The sequence below is a fragment of the Chrysemys picta genome, chromosome 4 (genome assembly GCF_011386835.1).
Source record: "Chrysemys picta bellii isolate R12L10 chromosome 4, ASM1138683v2, whole genome shotgun sequence".
NCBI lineage: Eukaryota > Metazoa > Chordata > Testudines > Emydidae > Chrysemys > Chrysemys picta.
The window spans coordinates 36,952,998-36,962,823 of record NC_088794.1 but is presented as its reverse complement, the minus strand read 5'-3'; the positions used below and the strand labels follow the sequence as shown (position 1 = coordinate 36,962,823).

The following is a 9,826-nucleotide window of genomic DNA, read 5'->3' as shown; positions in this document are numbered from 1 at the left end:
TGCGAGCTGAGAAACCAGACCGATTGGAAAGGCTCTAGGAAGCCCCACCTCAGGCATTAACCTATTCACCTGCACACAAAAAAAGCCACTAAGGGAACTCCCAGTGGGACCAGGAAGCAAAATCAAGAGACTCTCTCTGCCTGGGCACAAGCTAACAGGCTGAAGAAACTGGAGGCAACAGGTATTGTTAATCTGCTACTTGTTTGCATCAGGGGGACAGCAACCTCTGAAGTGGGAAGCTTAATTAAATTTGGTGTTAATGATCTTCCTTATTTTGACCCACCTCAGCACACCTGACACCCCCACCTTCTGTTAAAGCCACTTGCTATAGGCTTCTCCTCACTGGGGAAGTTTGGAGCAGGAGTCATTAGTAGCTACCCCACAGCCAGCATTTCTGCACCACTGTGTACAACAGGGGTGGGCAAACTACGGCCTGCGGCCCGGATTCGGTCCGCCAGCCATTTTAATCCATCCCTCAAGCTCCCACTGGGGAGCAGGGTCTGAGACTTGCCCCACTCCGGCGCTCCAATCGGGGAGCAGGGTCGGAGGCCGCTCCGCACGGCTCCCGGAAGCAGCGGCATGTCTCCCCTACAGCTCCTATGCTTGGGGCAGCCAGGGGGCTCCGCTCCACACGCTGTCCCTGCCCCTAGTGCCGCCCCCCACAGCTCCCATTGTCTAGGGTTACCATACGTCCGGTTTTTCCCGGACATGTTCAGCTTTTCGGCAATCAAACCCCCGTCCGGGGGGAATTGCCAAAAAGCCGAACATGTCCGGAAAAAATACCGGCCGGGCACTTCCTCTCCCGCGGCTGCTCTGCTCCTCCCCGGACTCAGACTTCGGCTCTGTTTAAGAGCCAAGCTGCCCGAGCCAGCGCTACCGGCTTCGGGCAGCCCCCGTGCCTCCGGACCCTGCGCGCCGGAGCAGAGCAGCTGGAGCCGGGGAGGAGAACTGCCCAGCCGGCGGCTCGGGGTCCGGAGGCAAGGGGGGCTACCCGAAGCCGGTAGCGCTGGCTCGGGCAGCTTGGCTCTTAAACAGAGCCGAAGTCTGAGTCCGGGGAGGAGCAGAGCAGCTGGAGCCAGGGAGGAGAAGTGCCCGGCCGGGGGCGCAAGGTTCGGAGGCATAGGGGCTGCCCAAAGCCCGAGTGCTACTAGCTTCATGGTTTTCCGGGCAGCCTCCAGACCCTGCGCCCCCGGCTGGGCGCTTCCCCTCCTGGGCTCCAGCTGCGCTGGGGAAGCGCCGGCCCGGGGCGCAGGGTCTGGAGGCTGCCTGGCAAACTGTAAAGCCGGTAGCGCTCGGGCAGCCCTTTTCGTGTGGCTGGGAGGGAGGAGGTGGAGTTAGGACGGGGACTTTGGGAAAGGGGAGGGAAAGGGCGGAGTTGGGGCGGGGCCGGGGGTGGGAAAGGGGCGGGGCTAGGGCCCATGGAGTGTCCTCTTTTTTTATTTTTTAAATGTGGTAACCCTACCATTGTCTGGGAACCACAGCCAAAATGGGAGCAGCAAGGGCGGCACCTGTGGACAGTGCAACAGGGCTGCCTGGCTGCAGCTCGGCATAGGAGCTGGAGTGGGGGACATACCGCTGCTTCTGGAAGCTGCTTGAGGTAAGCGCCACCCAGAGCCTGCATCCCTGAGCCACCCCTCCCCCCGCATCCTAACCCCCTGCCCCAGCCCTGATCCCCCTCACGCCCTCCGAACCCCTCGGTCCCAGCTCAGAGCATCCTCCTGCACCCCGAACCCTTAATCCCCAGCCCCACCCCAGAGTCCACATGCCCAGCCACAGCCCTCACCCCCCTGCCTTGCCCCGGCTTCTGGCTTTTTGCACCCCAAGCAAAAAAAAAAAAAAAAGGATCCAGAATGCCGCCCCTTGGAAAATGCCACCCCAAGCACACGCTTGGAGCACTGGTGCCTAGAGCCGTCCCTGGAAGTGTCTACACTAAAATTTCACTCCCGCCGATATAACTGCCCCGCTACACAACTTAATAACTTCACCTCCACAAGAGGCATAGAGTCCTGGTCAATGTAGGTAGGTCAACGCAGTGGCAGTGTAGATACTGGGTTACTTACATGGACTGTTACTGGCTTTCAGAAGCCATCCCACAATGCCCCACGCTGGCAGTACAATTGATACAAGCGCTCCCAGTGAGGACATGCACCGCCGACACAAGGATCAAAGTGTAGCAATGCACAAATGATGTAATTACTGCAGCGGCTGTACTGTTAGGTCGACTTAATTTTGCAGTGTAGACATGGCCTAACTGGGAGCCTGCCTGGAACAATTACATGCAAGATCCTTGGCAGCTGCTCCATCCATTTGGCACTAAAGGGATGGAGAGCTGCTTTGACAGGGCAGATGGCAATTCCCTTTGCACAGCAGAATACACAGGGGGTGTAAAGCCAGCACAGCAAGCTGGCCATTGGGAGCTTCTCCAGGAGTGCTAGTTAAATAGCTCTGAGGCTTCAGTTCCCGGTTACCCCCCAGGATCTGGGTGAGCAGGAAGGCACCTATGTCCCCCCTGCTTAGGAGCCAGCGGAGAATCAGGCTCTAACGCTGTAATAAAATATAATATTCTTGCATTATGATTTGTTCCCATTAACACAGACAAGGTCAAACCCTGCTATAAAGCTCTCCGCTTGCAATTGTGTTATAACCCAATTCCCCACAGGGCTGTGCAGAAAGGTTCTAAATGACTGAGATGCAGCAGGGCTGAGTTTGATTCCTGGTGGGGCTGCAGGACCTGTGAGGTCTCCGCAGCCAGTGCTCCTCCATCATTCCTTGCTCAGTATCGTGTGTGGAAGCTTATTCCTCAAGACATTATTGTCTGGGAAAGTGTGCTCACAATTTATTTTTCTTTTAAAATCCACTTCTCAGATGTCACACTCTGAGAATCAGAACATCAGATCATCCCCATCCTTCCCTTACCACCTACCCCTCTCACTTACACACTCCCTCTTTCTCTCTCCCTGCCTAATTTATCAAGACTGTGGCCAGTGACCATCCTTCCAACAGAATAAATCCATCCAGACAAAGTTCACAAGCCACTGGGCATGTCACAAAAACCAGTGAACTGGTGTTACATCAGACTCATGGGTTTATTTTGAGAGAGGGAGTTTTCTTTCTCTGTCAACTTTGCTCTGTATATCATGCCTAGTGTAGTCTTCTCCGGTGCAGCATTTAAGAGAATAGCCCATAGCAAACAGGACTGCTTAATTATTAACTCTGGACCATAATAACCACTGTAGTCAGCTTACTGGATAGCAAGTCATTACCTGGGATGCGGAAAATGGTTTCACAGACGGTAAATGTGAAGGCTGCGTCTTAGTTGTGCAGGAATTCTGGCACTAAGGTGTTCAACAAATGTTTAGATATGTAATGTTAAGGCCAGGGGAACAACATGTCAGGCTTTTAAGCTGGTTCTTTGTCATATCCAGAAACAGGCTCACGCCACAAAATTCAGAGCCAGATCTGGTTTTTGAATTCCCTCAGGATTTAATGTATTCAGAAGAAGGAATGGAGAAATGGGAAGGGGGACAAGTACGGGAGTGGGTTTGGTTTACGCTTGTCTCTAGTTATTTGCTACAAAAAATTCAGAATGAATACAGCCTTTTTTGAAAGAGGATGAGGAAAAACAAAGAAACATTGGGTCAATAAATAGCAAGATGTAGTGGCCTGTGTTGTGATATATAAAATAGCACAGTCTGGAGGCAGGAGGCATTTGTTAAAGAAAACTACAAATTATCAATACAAATAAACAGACTTCCCCATAGCTTTGGTTCCAGCTTTGTCTCCTTGCTTTACCAGGGACTACACCTTTCTGGAACACTGCACAGCACACAGAGATATCTAATGGCTCAAAGATGCAGTTAGTAGGGGTTAAAATGGTGATGGAATATTAGCCTCTAACCACCTACGGGCACTGGACCCAGTAGGTTACAGCCCCAGAACAAAATTATTCAGGAGCTTTGTCTCTCCTTCTTGGTAGCTTACTGAATAGTTTCTAATCTGCTGGGCTGGCCCATTTGACAGTAGATTCTGTGTCTCTACCTCCAATGCTGAAGAGCTATTTTATATCATCTTTATTGCAGGGACTCTTGGAGAATCACAACAGATACCACTGCACCTCCTATAGGAATAGCTGGCTGTGGGAAGGAGTGTTGTGCAGAGGCCTAGTTAACAACACTCCAAATCAGGTTGTTAGATAAAACTGTTATTAAAGTTGAAGGCAAATCAAATGATACAGACTGGATTGTTGAAAAGAACCATGATGAAGGGTCTGCAAAGCTCCGGGGAAAGTCACAGGTTAGCATAATAATAACATGAAAGATTAGAGAAATGGGAGGAAATAAATGGTGGTGGTTAAATTGCCATAATGAGTTTGATTGGTTAATTTTAATGGGAGGTGGTTGCCTCCCCTTGTTGGACATTGTTGACTGAGGAATAACTGAACTCTTGGACTCGAAGGAGCAAGCTTCACCCTCATAGCTGCTGCCACTCCACTGTCTCCTGGGATCCACCATGACACCACTGAGCCGTCATCATCCTGATCCTGAAAAACATCCTGACCAGACAGAAGGAACCCAATGACATCACCACTTCCACCATCTTCAGCTAAATCCTGAACAAAAGGGGAGAGAAGAGACCAGCAAAGAAAGAAAATGTCTCTGGTGAGACTTAGCTTCCTGCTGTCACTCCTTCCCCCATGTGTCATTTTCCTTCCCACTTTATTTCTCCTCTTTCCTGTCTCTCTCCATTTGTCTCCTGTCTAATAAGAATGTGGCTTAGCCGTCCAAGACAGCTCCACCTTTTGCAACACTGCTTAGGGTCGGCGAGTTGTATTGGCCCATGTGGCCGGGCCCCAGGAATATTCAGGGCCCAGGGGCCCGGCTCCACCAATGCTCTCCCCCAGCCCTGCCTGCTGCCCCCGCGTGCCTTCCCCGGACCCTGGAGTGTCCCTGCCTCAAGCGAGCGGCTGCCCTGCCATTCCACGCTGTGCTCCCTCGCTGCCACCGCCGGCCGCTGCTGCCTACAACACAAGAGCGGTGGCAGGCTGAGGCGGCTGCTGCACCTGCGGAGAGGAGGAGGCAACCACATGATTGGCAGCCCTCCCCTCCCCTTGCACCCACTGGAGGTGACACCAAGGGGGCTTCTGAGAGACAGAGTCTGGACCTCACCTGAGCAGCTGCTGGGGCTTGGGTGAGTGTCCGACTATATGCATCCGAAGAAGTGGGCTGTAGCCCATGAAAGCTTATGCTCTAATAAATTTGTTAGTCTCTAAGGTGCCACAAGTACTCCTGTTCTTTTTGTCTGACTATGTGATCCGTGCCTTCCCACCTGCAGCCAGCACTCCTGCCCCATGCTGGGGCAGGGGCAGCCCCATCCCCCGTGAGGCTATGGTGAGGGACAGCAGACTGCAGCAGGAGAGGAGGCCACATGTGGTGGCAGCCCTCTCCCCCCAGGCACCCACCCACCACAGGGGAGGTGAGGGGGCTTCATGGACCTCAGAGGGGCCCGGCCCCTAGGAGCATGTGCAGTGATGGTGCCGGGTGAGTGTGCGAGGGGGCCCCCTACCCCGGAGCTCGCTGCTGCAGGGGGAGAGAGGGCCAAGGGGACTGTGGAGTCCTCCTCTCTGGCCCTAGCCCTGGGGCAGCTTGCCTGTACTCCAAACTCCTCATCCCCACCCCTGCCCCACCCCAGAGCCTGCACCCCCAGCCAGAGCCCTCACCCCCCCAGACCCCAACCCTCTGCCCCAGCCCTGAGCCCCCTCCTGCACCAGGAACCCCTCATCCCCAGCTCCACCCCGCAGCCCTCACCCCCTGCATGCCAACCCTCTGGCCTAGCCCTGAGCCCCCTCCCACATCCCAAACCCCTCATCCCCAACCCCACCCCAGGCCCTCACCCCCCCACACCCAAATTGTGCAATATAGGGAAACTGTTAAACTCTTACTGTTTCCAGTCCATTTTTACATTATTTTAAAAAACATATATCGGCTTACAAGGCGGGGGGGGGGGGGAAGGGGGCGGGACTTGCACCCGTTCTGGGCACCACTAAAAATTACACAAACCTGCCTCCCCTGACACTGCTGTGATCCGATGACCGGACAGGTAACTAAAAACACCACCTTCAACAGCCCAACGCTGGTACAAGTTAGCCAGGTCTAGGAGTGGCTGATCAGAGTGTGCTGGGCTTGTGTTGCCCCAACTGGGAAGCTGCAAGGTAACATCAGCACCCAAGACAGAAGCTGCATTTTCTCTTCTCTCTTGTGTTTGTTTTTCCTGAAAGAAAACAGGATCGGACACCAACAAGTATACCACATGCAGCTTGAGACCATCTAAACTAACTTTTTCTCTTCCCCCCACCCAAAGAAGGAGAGTGAATACCATCTTTAATGCCATCGGAAAGTGTCAGACAAGACTTTCCCCTATATAGAGCGACAAGGTGGGTGAAGTAATATTTTTTATTGGACCAACTTCTGTTGGTGAGAGAGACAGATAAAGGGAATGGGAACAAAGAATATTGTTACAATGAAAGCCTGTTTTAACACTTAATATTTTAAATGGTTTAACTGGTTTTTTCTCTTTTTCTGTCTCTTTAATAAAAGCTTAAAATGATTTGAATGGTGATTGTTACAACGGGAGTAAACCAGTGATAACTAGAGCTGGAAGAATTAGTTTCAGCGAATAAATTTTCCACAAAATGCATTTTGGGGGGCATCAAAACTATTTGCGAATTAAGGTCAAATTCAGTAAATAGCTGCTGCCAAAAAAAAATTTTTTTCATAAGAAGTCCAGTTGGTTTCAAACATTTCAAAATGTAACATTTCAAGTTTTCGTTTTGAAATGACGTTTAATTTCAAACTTTAGCTAGATATTTTTTTACAAAGTGTGAAAAACACCTGAAATGTAAACAAAACAACACACACCCCCAAATCTCATTTCATTCCAATGTTTCATTTCAGATGGTTTTCAGTCTTTAATGAGCGTTTGTTTGTTTGTTTCATTTTGGTGAGGGAAAAAAATCAGTTTCAGTTCAAAACTACCCAAATTCTTTTTTCATATTTTTCAGTCCAGTCCCTGAACTGAAAAATCAGTTGTTCACGCAGCTCTTGACAGAGAAGCCACATTTAACTATTTAATGTCGTTACAGTGAACAAGGTTTTCATTAGCATCTCAACTCTGGCTGGGCATGGCACACCCTCGGATTAACACAACTTCCTCTTATCCCTTCCCCACCAAACGATTCCATTATCACAAAAGGCTGTGCTGCAGCAGGGCGCTATCCCCTCTCTCTACTGACACCTGTGCTATAAAGAGGTAAGCTTTAGAAGGAAGTGTAAAATCGCCACTCGTGCTGCAGGACAGGCTGTGCAATCCCACACTACTGCACACCCACACACGGAGACATGAACCAGCTCCAGAGAATACAGCCAGGCTAGATTAACACACTACTGCTGGTGCTGTAATAAATTACCCTAAAATCTACCTGTGTCATCACTGAAATATTACATGGGACCAGATCTGGAAAAAATGGAATACTGGAAAACCCGACCTGACTGCAAATCTCTGGTGAAAGGGATGCTGACTCCAACAGGAAACAGGCACAATAAAAACAGCTGCAGTACACGCTATGTGACTGTGACACGTAAATCTTCCACTTGCCCTAAAACTCCTGGAGAATGCTAAGGAGATCTGAGGAAAGGCTCAGAAAGCAATCTGAGCTGCATAGAAGGGCCACGGGGTGAGTCAAATGGAAAAAAAGAAAAGCCCAGTTATTGATGGTGCAATAGCACTAGAACTGCAGCTATACAGTGCATTTCATACCGAGCATGATTAAGGGGAAGAAAGCTCTGAAGAAGTAACGAATAAGTTCAAAGATCATTGTACCCTGGCAAAAAATCGTACCAATTAAAGACGTATTTTTTTGATAAAGAGCAAAACGGGGAGCAGAAAGCAGAGGAGACTTAAAGATAAAGAACCAGAGCCTGAGTCTCCATAACACTAAAGCCCCTTTATGCCACTCTGGCAGCTTAAAGGGGTCTTAAAAGTTGCAGAAACGGCCCCCTGAGAATACCTCTGTGCTAAGGGCCTCTCCTGGGACTTGCATAAGGACTCAACTCTGGTCCTGCTCCCAGCCCCTGGTGCAGGGGGTGGAGTGGGGGTGTGACCAGGATGCACTGAATTTAGGGCTGTGGGATGCAACACAAAGTCTAACTTAGAGCAGCCCTGAGGCTTCCGTAACTGATACAGGGAAACAGGCAGGCCCCTGCACAGTCCCAGAATCTGAGGAGCACAAAGGCAGCTTAAAAATCTTCTTTGCCCCTGCCCTTCTTTACTCCAAACACAGGGATTCAGGAAAGGAGAATCAGGCCCACAGTATTTGAATCTGGCATATTAGAAGACTGTCTCAGTATCGGTCAACTAGCTTTAGGGTGCAGCAATGAAGGGCTACTTAAGGGGGTGGACATGACGTGTGAAAAGGCAATATTCATAAAGCAAGAACCAGAACAAACAGACGTATAGACAAACATAGCATGTGACTGTGTAAACATTCTAACTATAGACCTACCTCTGAGCACAACACAAATGATTGAATGCTCCTGCCCCCATGAGGTAGGGAAATGTTACCACTCTCCCCATTTTACAGATGGGGAACTGAGGCAGAGGACGATTAAATGACTCACCTGAAGTGACACAGGAAGCTTGTAGCAGAGACAAGTATTGAACTCAGATCTCCTCTATCATAGCCTCACCCCTTCACCACACAATTAACCTCCCTGTGGAAGTGCATAAGAGCTTACAAAAAATAACATGGCGAAGGATTCAACATGCCAAACAAAGAGTGATGTCACAGTGATGTGGGAGCTGGCAGGAGTATAGAACACGCCCAGCATTTGGACATGGAAACTGTAATAAAACCAACCCCTTTTCAGGGGGCTTGGTGAGCTAAAGGTAGAACCTGAGGATTCCTCCAGTGAAAGGGGGGAGCTATTCATAAAAACAATAATGAAAGAAGCTATGAACTCAAAAACGGTGGCTAATAAACATATGCCGCAGTGGTCCACACATGACATGCAGAGCCAGAGTCCCTGCCGACGTACATAGGCACAGCTTCATTGGTTGCCCTGGAGTTATGCTGATTTCAGCAGAGGATGTGGCCCCTGAAACAGACACAGATGCAAGTAATAATAGAAACTGAGAAAGGGCTATTCAATGAAAGAATCAAGATTGATATGTGAGCCTGAAACCCGAGCGTATGTCTTTACACAGCAGGGCCGCCCAGAGGGGGGGCAAGTAGGGCAATTTGCCCCAGGCCCCGCAGGGGCCCCCACGAGAATATAGTATTCTATAATATTGCAACTTTTTTTTATGGAAGGGGCCCCCGAAATTGCTTTGCCCCAGACCCCCTGAATCCTCTGGGCGGCCCTGTTACACAGCTGTGTACTGCCTGAAAACAGCCCAGTTGGACAGCCTGAAACAAAAGGGTTAAAAAACCTACTGACACAGGAAGGCAATTTCACCCAATTGTTTTATCTGCTCCACCCTCTGATGAAGACATAAGCACTTCCGCATAGCTGCCAGCTTTCTCAAGGCCATCTGTGCATCGGAGTCTGATCTGCAATATCCTGGGACACAGAGCTGGTCTGCTTCTGTGCAGCAGAGAACTCCATGTGTCATGCCAATGGCATGGCAGGAGAAAAGGCTTTTACTTTATTTTTCAAAAGGAAAATGTTTTAAAAACTCAAATAGACTCTTTTAGCAGGTCAGCTGAAGAGATTAGCTACCTCAGAGTAACAGAACAATGCATCAACTGGAGTCTAGTTCTTGTATACATTTC

At 50.0% G+C, this 9,826-nt stretch overlaps 1 long non-coding RNA gene across 1 annotated transcript; it reads left to right on the top strand.

Annotated features, from left to right (window-relative positions):
- Positions 1 to 9: 9 nt before the first annotated feature.
- LOC135982987 (uncharacterized) lies at positions 10 to 5,273 on the top strand. The gene is made up of 3 exons (XR_010600479.1): positions 10 to 181; positions 1,482 to 1,597; positions 4,080 to 5,273. It is a non-coding gene; the product is annotated as an uncharacterized LOC135982987 (long non-coding RNA).
- Positions 5,274 to 9,826: the final 4,553 nt, after the last annotated feature.